Raw genomic sequence first — 13880 nt, forward strand, 5'->3', positions numbered from 1 at the left:
TAAAAAAGCTAGTCCTCTTTTGGACATGTGCAGGTAACAAACCTGGTAGACCACTTTTTTTAACCTTCAGGAATACTAAAACATTTCCAAAGCAAGGCAGTATTCATGTTTGCGCCATAGTGCATCTTTAAACAAGTGCGCTGGGTGCAAACATGAACAGTGCACCGGATTACAATGAATGCGTTGCCTTCAGGGCAGCCATGAACTTGAGCTACCCTGGAGGCAGCACTTTCATTGAAATACGGAGCAGATTCTTTAATTAGCCACTTCATGTTTCACTGTGTAGACAGCAACCCTCCTGCACTTTGGAGAGGGCACAAAGTGAATATACCAGCCTGCAGAGAGTCTTTGGGGGGTCCATGGGATCCCCTTGTCCCCTTCAGAGACTGCACTGAAAGTGTGCGACCTTTTTGTGTTGCACTATCAGTGCGCCTCTTAGTGACTTGTGTGAGTTTGTGCTCATGTCTATTATATGGCACAGGCACACCCGCAAAGTGATTCCCGCATTTTCATGTACCCACTGCCCATGCAATTGAGGGAATGCCCTCTCTTGATAGCGCTGGGGCTATATGCACCAGCTGTATCAATATTACAGAAGGGGCCGCACAAACGTCTGCATCCCCTTCTCTAATACCAAAGTGCCACGGTGGTGCACAAAGTGGGTGCACATGCCTGTTGCGCCCCCAGGGTACTTTCTGTAATACGGCCCAAAAAACTCTTTTGTTATACATATATAGAAAAATAAAATAAAAAACGGTGTGGGGGTGTTGTAACTTTTTTCTGCTAGTTTTCTCTGTTTGCAATGTTCATTTTGCACATAATGCGGAGAATTCATTGATAGATGCTAGCATTAAGGATGGACCTGCAAGGGTAAGTGCTAATTAAAACTCTGAGAGCAGTGCTGTGGTTGTGAAACTGTTTTTGCCAGCACTGAAAGAATGACAAAATGCTTTGTTAAATATCTAATCAGGTTTGCTATTTGTTTAGGGAAGTTTTATATCCTGTAAATTAACTTAGCAGTTGGACCTATTTCCTGTGAATTAGAGTTGTTGTAAATGTCATATATTATTGGTCCATGTGAGACAATACCTCTTTTGAGTGGCAAACCTAATTATTTCGCTGATTGGTATTTTTGAACTATGCACACTGGGGTAATGCTGTCTTGGCCCTAGTGTATGTAGGCCTTTTGAAAGGAAGATTTGAGAATGAGGAATATGACTGTTCTCAGCTCAGTAAGGACAGTTGGGAGGGTCCAGAACCTTCTTTAACTTGAAAGGGACCAGGGTGAGGCTGGTTCATTAATAGTTATGTGTTCAGGGAGACCTAGGGAAGAGATGCCTTTATTTCCTGGGATCTCTGTTTCCAGTTTGGCACCAGCCAAGTGGAAAGGTAACTGGTCCAAGAACCAGTTTTGTGGCATATGAGCCACTTCTAAGGGCAGAAAGGCTATGCCATTTTGGATTTTCCTTAGAACTGTGCACTATGGGATAGCTTGAGTAAGGCAGACAGGATATGCTGTACATGAGTTACCCCCACCCACTGTCCAGTGAATTCTACAAACAAAATTAGCACCTCCCCCATAGCTTACCAGAACACTCTCTGGAGCAGTGGATGACCAGAAGCCTGGACTTGCTGTTCATACGTGAGCCTTAGCAATGCACCTCAATGGGAACCCCATTGCACATTCCTGCAGAGCATGGACTGTCAAGTTCGTGCCCTGCAGGAACTGGGGATGCATGCCATGTGCCCCCTTACATGCATTCCCTGGCACAGAGGGACCAGGGGTGGGCCTCCTTTATTTCCTCACACAACACTTTTCAAGGCGGGCTCACGGCCATGAATACTGTGGTGGTGAGAAAACTCCTAATATGCTTGGAGGTGCTGCAGCAGCACTGCCAGCATATTTGGGGCCTCAGACCACTGCAAGAAAGCCAGGGATTGTGTATCCCTGGCAGCAGCAGCAGTCTCATGGCAGTCCGACCACCCAACTTCTTATAGGGTGGTCGGAACATTGGTGCAGTGGTAGGCACACCGCCACCATGGGTTTGGCGGTCCGTCACACCACCAAACTCAAATTAATGCCCTCAGTCCAAAGGTAGGAATATTGACCAGGAAAGGTACAAAAATCATCTGTTGAATGCAATTTCTTATCCTTGGAGACTTTCCCACCAAAACCTGAAGGCTTCATTAGACCTTGTCCAATGGCTAACTGACTTCTAGAGGACTTCCGTAAATACAGTCTGCAACCTTGCCCTGCTGGAGGATTTTTTCTTTTCGTAGACTAAAATGGTTAAAATCTTTCCCAAGATGAACCCGCTTAGTTTATCCAACCTGTGCTCCATCGCAGATGGCCTGATCTCTCGCCTAGGTTCTGCTCAACTCCAAAATTTACTTTTTCTTGGAGATTTTTGCCTGAAATCTTTAAAAAATAATCTGAGTTGTGTTTCCCTTTAATGTTTGGTGGCATTTTGATCTTTATTTTTTCTCTCTATTGTTAGTAATTCATTTTGGGATATTTATTGTGTTGTAGTTTGACTTTTCAACCATTGGTTGCTGCTAAATACTGTACACATTTTTCTAAGTTAGCCTGTCTGCTCTGTGCCATAGCCAGAGCCACTGGAATTATGTGATTCTGCGCGCTCTGTGTTTTCTGCATAATTATGACATTACTGCAGTTGTCACTTAATCCATTCTCTGCAGCATAAACTATAATTCAGCTAAAAATATTTGTATGTAAAAATACAAATGTACTAAAATTTTAGCAACAGATGTCACAACTCTGTGAAAAAGTAGAAAACCCTTCTCAAAAGTTGACAGGTTATTTTTTACTTGCTTATTTCTATATGTGTGTATTAAACAAGTACTGATAAGGTGAAGTTTTTGCCCAGACAATGTTACCATGTGTAAAAACTACAAATGAAGTAGTACTGTAACAAAATTTGATGCATCATGCTGCATAATTTGCCTTTTCTAACTGCACAATTTAATTAATTCTGTGGCATAATTTGGCAGTCCACTGTCACATAATTTCAGTGGCCTCTGAAACTGTGTTTTACCATTACAAATTGTTGGTCTTATTCCATGTGCTGTGCTCACATTTACTCCAATTATTAACCCAGTTTCTTTAAGGCCTTATTTATTTCCATAGCCATGGAATAAATATATCTCTAACATAAATATGTATAGTTAAATATATACATACATGGCCCAGTAACATGCATTTATTACTAAAATACAGTAAAATAGACATTAGAAAAACAGTTTACTGCCTCATAAATTGCATGGAACAATAACTTTACATATGGAAACAGCTTTCTTAATTGTCTTGTTGTCTCTTGAGTATGATTTTACATTTGTGCACAAATGTAATCCATTGCATAATTATCAAATACATTTGTTAAAGCAAATGCATTCTCTGATCCTTCAGCTCCCCCCTTACCTATACTGTGCTCGTGTGCTGATATACCCCTTTTGGAGTGATTCACAGTGCTATATCAAGCACATTTAACATAACATATGGCATAAAACATGTATTCCAAAGTGTCTCATCTGAGTCATGCCCTCACCATACTTTACAATGGGTTCTGTTGTCATCCTGAACCTTGAGGTCGAACACCAAGTAGTTAGTAAATGTCACCAGAGCCCCTAGATTGGAATATTGGACTGTATTACACATTACCCCTTATATATTTTTATATGATATTTTTTCTTTGGGTAATCAACTTGCTGTTTTTTCAAACTACAGCTAACAAAAGCACTGATTGGAATTAGAATGTTTATGTTTACCTTTCATGAATAAATTGTTGATAAAACAATGGGCAAAGGTGTGGATTATTATGCAGCAGTTATTACATAATTATGGTTTGTGAAAGGTTACACCCATTAGCATTACAGAGGTAATACGAAAATTCTGTCTAAGTCGGCTCGCTAGATATTTTACAGTGTGACAAGAATGTAGTCAATCAATCAGGGACTTGTAGAGCATGGCTACTCACCGTGAGGGTCTCAAGGCGCTTAATAGTAATCTGTCACGTTCATTGGATGTTGTCATCAGTGATGTCATAAATTATGTCATTTGAGAAGTCATAAGCAGTTTTGACACCTTTAAAGCTGCAGTAACTTTAGATGTATAATTGGTGAACAGCAGAGGCATTACTATTTTGTGCGTGGGTGTTTAATGAACATGTACCTTCCTAAAGCCAACCCACTTAAAAGTGAGTTTTCAAACTTTTCTTGCTACTTGCTACTCTTTCATGTTCCTCCCACATTTAAGTAAAAACTTTTATTTATGTGTGCAGATATCTCCGCCACCTTGATGGAGATGTCTGTTCAGAAAAGATAGGAGAGGGGAGGTCTTCGGCAATAGGTTTGTGAATAGTCTTTTGGAGTAGATTAAGCATATTACTGTAACACTAATTTATTTTTACCCACAAATTAGGCGCTTTGTCCAGACAAAATATGGTTCCTGTTTAGACTTTGGCAGATGGGATATTTTGTACTGAGTAAATCAATGCGGTGTGTTAAATTACGCCTTGCTAGGCTGGTCTGCCTTGGTGTGGTGAGTGAAGAAATTGATTTGGTCTTACAGAGTGACTCCCCATTCGGTGACAGGGAGTTTGTTTGTCTGATGTGTATATTTTAATACTAAATCATATCGTACTGATGCAAATTTTTAACTAATGCTCATAGGCTTTCTTTCTGTATTAGCCGTGTTATTGTACTGATGCTCCTTTGTAACTAATACTAATAGGCTTTCAATCTGTATTAGCAATGTTATTATGTATGTAAAAGGAATTTGTAGAGTTGTTGGAATCTTCAAGGTGGTATAGAACTTGGAACTGGGGAATAGAATGTGTTCCCTTGAAGGAAAGGGGAGTTGAAGCAGGGAAACTGGAGGAGTAAGATGAAGGTACCTGGTAAAGGATAAATCTACTTTTACCCTACAGATTACTAGGTGGATCTTTACATAAACCTTGCACACAACAAGGTAGGAGAGCAGTATACTTTCTCCCTAATCCTACAATACACCAAAGGTGTAACTATGATGCAGCAGATTTGTGTTTTTTTCGGGTGTCCCTGAAAATCTGGGAGTATAAAAAAAAATTGATGGATGGAATGCATAAATTAATCTTAGTCACTAATAATCACTCAGCCTGGAATCTAAGTCCATCAATATTTTGCACACCATGCCACCTAAGTTTAGACCAGCCATATGCAAATCAGTCTTGACCCTGCTCCAATGGGAACAATCCAGCCCGAACTGCCAGACCAGGTCCTCCATGAACTGGAACACAATCAATTTAGGACCAGCTCACCCTACTTAGAGAACATCAGCCAGTTATAGCTTGGCTCCAGTGACTCAGTAAGCAGGTGACCCACATCTGGGCATATCTGTCCCACTTAGTGTGACTGACTAAAGTATACTGAAAAGTGATGGATGGAATGCTTGAATTAATCTCAGCCACTGATAATAACTCAGGCTGAGTCCCACTCCATGGTTATTTTTCACACCATGTCACTTCAGTTTGGACCAAGCCATATACAAATCAGCCTTGACCCTGCTTCAGTGGGAACAGTCCAGCCCCAAATGCCAGGCCAGGTCCTCCCTCAACTGGAATACAAGCAACCCCAGACTTGTTTCAACCTTATTAGGGCTCATTAGTTGGGTACAGCCTGACTTCTGTGCAGCAGCAGCCCGTGCAGGTAAGAGTGGGGGGTGCTGGTGGGGGGGATTGCGACAGACGACGATGAGTTAAAATTAATTATTTATTTTTCCCTCTTAGACATCTGTCGAATCCTCCCCCAACCCAGCCCCCACGCCCCACTGCTCTTACCTGCATGGGCCGCTGCTGCTCCAGTGGCACAGTGTGCATGGGACTCACGTCTGGCTGTGGAGCCCTAACCGGTACTGGGTTGCATGTGTTCTGGTTCAGGGAAGACCTGGCTTGGTAGTTCCAGCTGGAATGTTGCCAAAGGAGCAAGGTCAAGACTGATTTGCTTATGACTGGGTACAAACTAAGGTGGCGTGGTGTGCAAAATAACGGTGGATTAGGACGATTACCAGTGGTTGGAAATCATTCAAGCATTCCACCCATCACTTTTTTGTATATTACCTTGGAAATTTGAGGCTCACAAACCGAGCCAAAAAAGGAAATATAATAAACCTAAATATTTCATTGTTGGAAACTTACAAAGCAGACACCATGATGTGGGGCATTTAGTGTCAGAGAGACCTATGCCCAGCCTCATCTATTTACTTAAAACACAGTCCACACACAGTGAAAATGAGTCTGTGGAAGTCCCTCAAATAAAACCCATACAAGGGTACTAAATGTATATAGTGTTTAAGAAATAAAAACACCATTTACAACAAAGAGATGTTAGGAATCACTCATTTAAGGATGCATTGAATAGTGGCAGCTCCACTGCTATGGCGGAGGAGCGTCGCCCCTCCTGCCAGCAGCATAAAAAAAAAATAACAATAATAAACCTGGGTTTATTATCATTTTATTTTATTTCCCGCCTGAGTCTTGGGGGCATGGCCAAGGAGACAACAGGCACCAACGAGGAGTGGTATGCACTGCTATCAGTGCGCAAGTCAGTTTGGCCAGCCGTCTCGGGCAGGCCAAACCGAAACTGCGTTGCCGGGTTGGAGACAGCAAGCAAAGGCTCGCAGTGCTAGGAATGCAAATCAAGGGCACTTAGGCCAATCCTAAAGCTGCTCTCATGCATGAGAGCAGCTTCTGGGTTGGCAGGAGGGTAGTCTGGGAGCCTTTGCCTGTAGTGGAGCCACTAGAGGAGCAGAAGACCGGCAATGAGACGGGTTGCAGGCAAGTTCTTTTTTTACCTCCTTTCTTTCGTTATCATCTCTCCGTCCCCTTGGCTCACCACTGTCCTCTGACACCAGCCGCTACTGCATTTGACACCTTTGATATTCCCCAAGAATAATAAGCCTTTTAATACAGTAATATTTGTAGGCTGTGCAGGAAAGTGTAAGAACACAAGTGGCATCTAAGCAGAAGTGTGTGCGGAGGTTAGAATACACACAGCAGCAAAAGGTGGAGGGTGAGAAGTAGCTGAGACATGTCTCAATGTACCCAGGCGTACGTCTCTTCGAACGACACGTTTAGGCACAACTGAAATGCTAGTCTGCAGTGCCTCCTTAAGTGTCAATTCCTTTATTATTAATATTCAATTTCAATTTCAAAAAACTTTATTCGACAATTAAGTCATAAAAGTATCAGGCATCAACCATAAGATCAATACAAGTTACACCAAGACATAATAATCACGTAATTCTATGAGTAAACACCATAGGTTACACTATTCATCACCTTGTAAACGCAATGTTGGTGCCTATACATCCAAATAAATAAAAACATTTCATTTCTACATAACGACATTTTATCCACATCTAAAATGTACAATAAAACCAACTAAATATCCCAGACTAGCAATTTGAACAGTTAAACAAATCTATTAGCAGGCAAATAAGTAAATGAGTGAATGCAGGTGCCTATTCAATGGGCGGTTTTAGTGTTAATTTGTCTGGACCGTATTATCCAGGCCCATTTTATGTATTTTGCCATTGCTATTGCAATTACCGGGCTCGGATCTGTACGCAGAACTCTTAAGGCCTCTTCATGCCTTTGGAAACCTAATAGTCGACAAACAGGTAATACCCATTTTGTACGTGGGGACACGTAAAGAGGGCAAAAAAACACAAAGTGGCTCAAAGATTCTATCGTATCCAGACACTTGGGACATTTGTCCTGAGACCCTTTAACCCATTTAGATGAAAAGATACGAATCGGAAGGGTACCTATTCTGAACTGGAAGTAGAGTTTTCGATCAATGGGAGTTTCAATCAAACCCCAGAATAGTTCCTGTCTAGGGTAGGCCTTAATTTCTAGATATCTGGCTGTTAGAAGGGAAGTACTCCCCTTGGCTGTTGATTCTAAGTCAATTAGTTCCCAATACTTAGCCTTGAGTGTTTCTTTTGAAGGGAACATCGCATTTTGGGGATCATCCCATAGGTTATTCCATCCCAGTCTATAAAGTAATGATTTTATAGACCTCAGCCACTCTATCTTATGAAAAAGATCTATTTCCATAATTTCCTTTAGGCCCATAGCATAGTGCTTAAGCTCCTCAGTTGACCATACCCTACGCCAATACAGCAAAGGCCGCAGATTAGCTGTGTCTTGTAAGGTTTTCAGACCAAGGTCCCAAAATAAGGGTAACAAGGGAGTGCTTTGCGGCACACCAACGACTTTCCGAATGAACTCACTCTCCATGACATTCAGTCGTTGTGGGTTATTACCGTACCCCCATAGCTCAGAACCATATAGGGACGAACTACGAATCTTCATCGAGTAAATCTCAAGGAGGGGGCAAATAGGTTGTGTCCGCGAAGCTTTAAATCTTTTCAGAAGGAAGCCTGTCTGCTGTTGGAACTTTAGTTTAGACAAGTCCAAATGACTATTCCAACGCATATTCTTCTGCAGGGTGACTCCCAAATAAGTCAATGCGTCAACCTGCTCCAAGGGTATGTCATTCATAAGGATAACGCCATTAAAGGGTTTGTAAGACCTACACGGGTTAGGGCCATTGAGGACCATAAACTTGGTCTTGGCGACATTTATTTCCAGTCCACGTAGCAAACAGAACTCCTCGAAGCGCCGGAGGGTAAGCTGCAAGCCACTCGGAGTTTTGGAAATCAGCAAGGTGTCGTCCGCGAACATGAGGACTGGGATGCGATTACCTGCCATTGCCGGGGCATCCGAGGGGACCCGGGAGAGGAACTCGGCCACCCCGTTCACGAAGAGTGCGAACAGGGTCGGTGCCAAGACACAACCCTGCCGTACTCCGCGATCAACTGGGAAAGGCTCCGTAACCTCCCCCTGCTGTCCCCAATGTACCCAGGCAAAATTGCCCTCATGCAAACAAACGACCAGTGCCAACAACTCCGGTGCCATGCCCATCTCCTCCAGTACTTATCATAGTCTGCTGCGCGGGACTAGATCAAATGCCGCCCGCAGGTCAACAAACACTGCGTACAATACCCCTTTACCTATGACCACAGTCTTCCAATAGAGGACAATAAACCTAAACACCTGATCTATAGTGCTGGTTTTTGGACGGAATCCAGCCTGGAGAGGACTTAAGATATTGTTATCCTCCATCCAGGTCTGGATTCTGCCCAAGACCAGCCTACCAAAGATTTTTTGCATGGCATCAATCAAACTGATTGGCCTGTAATTACTGGCCAGCGCTTTATCCCCTTTTTTGTATATCGGGACAATTTCCGCGCCTTTCCAGGATTGGGGGATAGGCATTCCCTGGGCTATAGCATTGGCTAAACAAGTGATTTATAAGCGCCATCTTTGTCTATCATTCAAAAATACATCGGCTGGGATACAGTCCATGCCGGGTGCACGTCCCTGAGTTACCGTATCAAGCACCGAGTCAACCTCCTCAACATTAAAAACAAGGTTATTATAAAACCCCCTCTCCTGATAAAACATACTAATCTCCTCAGCACCTTTAGCATATTGTGGCTTAAAAAATTCAACCCAAGAGTTCTGGGGGACATGATTATGGGGGCTATCAGTGATTTCACCCCTCTTCCATTTGAATATGTCCCAAAACTTTTTCTGGTTTTTATCCAAGCATGCTATTTTCAGCTCTTGCCACTCACTTTCTTCCCAATCCTTTTTTGCTTCCCATTGGGCCTTCCTATAGGACTTGCGAGCTTTTTTGATCTTGCTTGAATCTCTTAATTTCAGAGCAACTCCCAGATCTCTACGAGCTAGTTTACAGGAGGCGTTGTACCATTCCTCCTGTTTATTTCTAGAATTTTTTTTTTCCTGAGGAAGGTCTACAGAAGCAAGATTTAAGGTTGGTAAATAATTTTTCATGTATTTCCTCGATGACAGCTGGAGGTTGGCTTTTAGATCCTCCTGCCGTGATTGATGTCAACGCATCTTCAACATTGGTCTTAATGCTAGCTAAGAGTTCGGGTTGCTCTACAACTTTGTGCCACTTAAGGTGACGTTCATCATTTGTTAAAACAACGGCCTGACAAGCCATTTGAGAGGCTCGATCCTTTCTATCTCCCAAACCCAGATCAAAGGTGGCAACTAGTGGATTATGGTCACTTTCAATCCGTGGCGTAACCCCCATATCCACTAGAGTATGCCACATTTTCAGGTGGACCAGAATATAATCTATATTACTTGCCCTGGTTCCGTTGTCATAAGTTTTACTACATGTCCTATCTGATGTGGTTCTGCCATTAGCTGCCCTCAGTTGGTTGCCCAGGCAGAACCCTTTCAGATACAGGGCCGCCTCTGTCCATTTACTGATTGACTTAATCTCGAGCTGTGGGACACCCCATCTGAGATCTTTCTCCTCTGTTAGGAGCATATCGTGTGGCCCCAATGGCTCAAAAGTCGTATTAAAATCTCCCGCAACTAATGGGAGCACGTCAGTGGCACAAGTTTCGACAAGGGTGTTTAGTGCTAAAACTACCTCCGATCGCTTCCCTCCTGGTAAGCCTCTTGCATATACATTATAAATAACAATTTTAAAATTCGACAGAAAGTTCAATCTGATTCCCAAAATGTCATTGTTTTGAGTTAAAACAGGTAGTATGTTACATTCCAGACTTTGCTTGATCCATATAATCAGTCCACCTACTGGCCGGCCCTTGGCCCTTTTTACAGCTGGGATAAAAAAATTCAGGTACCCCAGCATGAACACTGGCTCTAATGACCATGTCTCCTGGAGGAGACAAATGTCATGCTTGTTAATAAAATCTGACCAGAGGGGAGAAGATAGTTTGGATCCCACGCCCACCACATTCCAGGATAGAAACATGATGTGACCTGTGGTATTGGTACCCCCTCCACCACTTCTTGTATTTGACATAGGAGGAGCAACTGCAACAAACCTAAAAAGATTACCCGCATTGCTTAGCGTTTCCTTCTGTGGCACAACTTGTAGACCCCGCTCGCCAGCCCCAGCAATTTTTATTAGAGCGAAAGGCTCCAATTCACCTCTATTACTATTTATAATACACTCCTGTGTTTCTCGAGCTACGGATGGATTTTCATGGTTAGGACACCCTCTGCCATCTTTCAGTCAATCACAATCCGCCAGCCCGGATAACACATCAAATCTGTTGATGGACCTAATGTCCCCCAAAGAACATTCATTTGTCTGGGGTCCCACATGTGTTACCCCTCCTTGTGGTCGAAATGGATGAGCATAAAAGTATTGGAGTGGCATTGTGCTTATTAAGGTAGTAGAGTCACCCTGGGGCCAAGAACAGATATATTCCACACAATGCCTATCCCTAAAGTTAATAATAATGCAATCCCCCTTTGTCATCTTAGGTCTCCTGCCAACCCAATTTACTCTTCTAGCGTACAGAATTTCCGCACGCATATGGGCCGGCAGTGGACGCTTGGCATTAAGCCAAAATGTGCATTTATTCTTTAGGTCCCTATAGGATTCCCTTGCTCCATTAGCCAGTGGTGGGACCCCTGTTAGGACCACCACATAGGGGGCTGCTTCGGGGGGTAGATGGATGTCAATTAAGCCTGGTGAAGCCTGCGCTAAAGGTTGTACAGGCGGTAATTGCTTAACATTTCTAGCCCTACCTATCCCAGGGCTATTTGCTACAACACGTTGGGGAAGGTGTTCAGCACTTGGTTGACTATCAATGATAGGAGTTATTTGAGGCACCTTCAAAATAGGAGGGTTATCTTTCACAAAACAACTTGTTGATTTATTAGAGGTGGATTTAGTCACGGGGCATTGGCCTACCCCACGAGAACATTCCTTTTGTGGGCCCGCGCCCTCTCTACCCCCCGTGACTGAGCCGAGGCAAGTGAGAGCTCCATACATACAAGCCTACTTTCGATGGAGCCTAATCTTTTGTAAATTGGGCCACATAAGTTCTTAACAATACTTTCCAGTTTGTCCCAGAACATTACGTCTATAGTTCCCATGGGCTGTATCCCCAGTGATGATGAAGTATTAGTCCTCTCCTTAACAGTTGTGGGTTTTGGGCCTGGAACAGTGTCCTTCCTTAAAACAGAACTAATATCAGGTTTGGCGTTTTTACCAGCGGCAGACTGTTGATTTCCCCTCCGCTTTTTTTTCAGGGTTTGGGCTAGTTGTTGATGATGGACGGGGACCATTTTCCCTTTACTAGCCGAGCGGGTCTTTATGCTTGGTAAAGGTTTAGGGATTGAGGTCATTTTTTCAGCTTCCGTTTCACCTACTTTTTTTGGGGAACATGTCTTTGTTTCGCCAGGGCACTCCTCCAACAGAGAAATTATTGAACCCTGAGAGCTCGACATAACAGACTGACAACACGGTGGCGATCTTATATTGGCCAAGTTTCCCAGCGAAGACCTCTTGTCACATAGGATATCTAAAGATAATCTTTTTTCAGTTAGTTCTATGTCCTTGGCAAGCACTGTTTGTACTCGCACTAGGAAGTTATCTAAGGTTCCCAATAAAGCTCCCACGGGCGATTGCTTACATGGTCCATCTTTTTTGGCGAATTTATCCATTGCTTAATATTGTTGACAAACGCAGTTCACACACTAAATACTTGGGCTTACCCTCGATGGTTAGCTCTACAGTTGTTAGAGGGAGGTTCCGTTCCGTTCTCTGACGTTCTCGGACGGGCTCAGACGGGCCCGCCCTTGGCCCGGGCTTCGCCCCGGACTACGCCCCGCAACACGTCCCGCAACGCGGTAGTAGGCGCGGAATTTGAATAGGAATAGGAGGAGCCGGGAAGAGTGTCCAGGTGCGCTCAATCAGATTGCACAGCAACGCACCCAGGACCTCGCAGTCCCAGCAGGAAACAGGCTCCAAATGCACCAACACGAAGACGTCGTTGTTAAAACTCCTCGTTTTTAAAGGATGAAGAAAAGGGTAAAATTCACCAGTGTCCACGCCTGCGAGCGGCTCCCGCGAAGCGGGGCCGCGAGGCGTTATATAGGCGAAAGAGGAGAGGGAGGAGCCGGGAAGAGTGTCCAGGAGCGCTCAATCAGATTGCACAGCAACACACCCTGGACCTCGCAGTCCCAGCAGGAAACAGGCTCCAAATGCACCAACACGAAGACGTCGTTGTTAAAACTCCTCGTTTTTAAAGGATGAAGAAAAGGGTAAAATTTACCAGTGTCCACGCCTGCGAGCGTATTATTTTTGACACAAACCACGTACTAAATACATCAGCCAAGCCTCACATGAGAGATATGGAAAAGAGCTCTCTGCAGTGCTTAATTTGAGCCAGTGGTTTCCGGTGCTGCGCACAAGCACTTAATTGTCACCTCAGAACTCAGACAAACAGCATCTTCATGTGGTGATAGAGATCAGGGTGTATATAATATCACTACTTCCACGGATAGAGTAATCTCACAGTTACACACACATACATTCTTCATACACTAGGGCCCATTTCACTAACATACTCTCAAATACTCTACCAGCAATAACCTGTGGAAAGAAACTCCTAAACACCCTGCATCTATATCGGGGTCGATAAGATCTGGTTATTGAGACTGCCCTTAAACATAATCTAAACAATCTATAAAATAATAATCAAAATAGGATACTCAATAATTGACAAGAAATAATAACCAACACCATATTCAAAATTATATTGCTTTATCTAAAATTAGTCAAGGAAAATCAATCAGAATAAATCATTTTTCTCATAGTTACCTATTCTAGCTAAATGTCAGAACGGGTCAGGACAAGTCTCTCGGAAAAGTCTCTCAAGACGAAGTCCTCTCAGCAACGATCCTCACCAACGCAGATTCGGAACGCGGCAAAAGGCAAATGGCAAGTGGCAAAGC

Source organism: Triturus cristatus, chromosome 11 (genome assembly GCF_964204655.1).
Source record: "Triturus cristatus chromosome 11, aTriCri1.1, whole genome shotgun sequence".
NCBI lineage: Eukaryota > Metazoa > Chordata > Amphibia > Caudata > Salamandridae > Triturus > Triturus cristatus.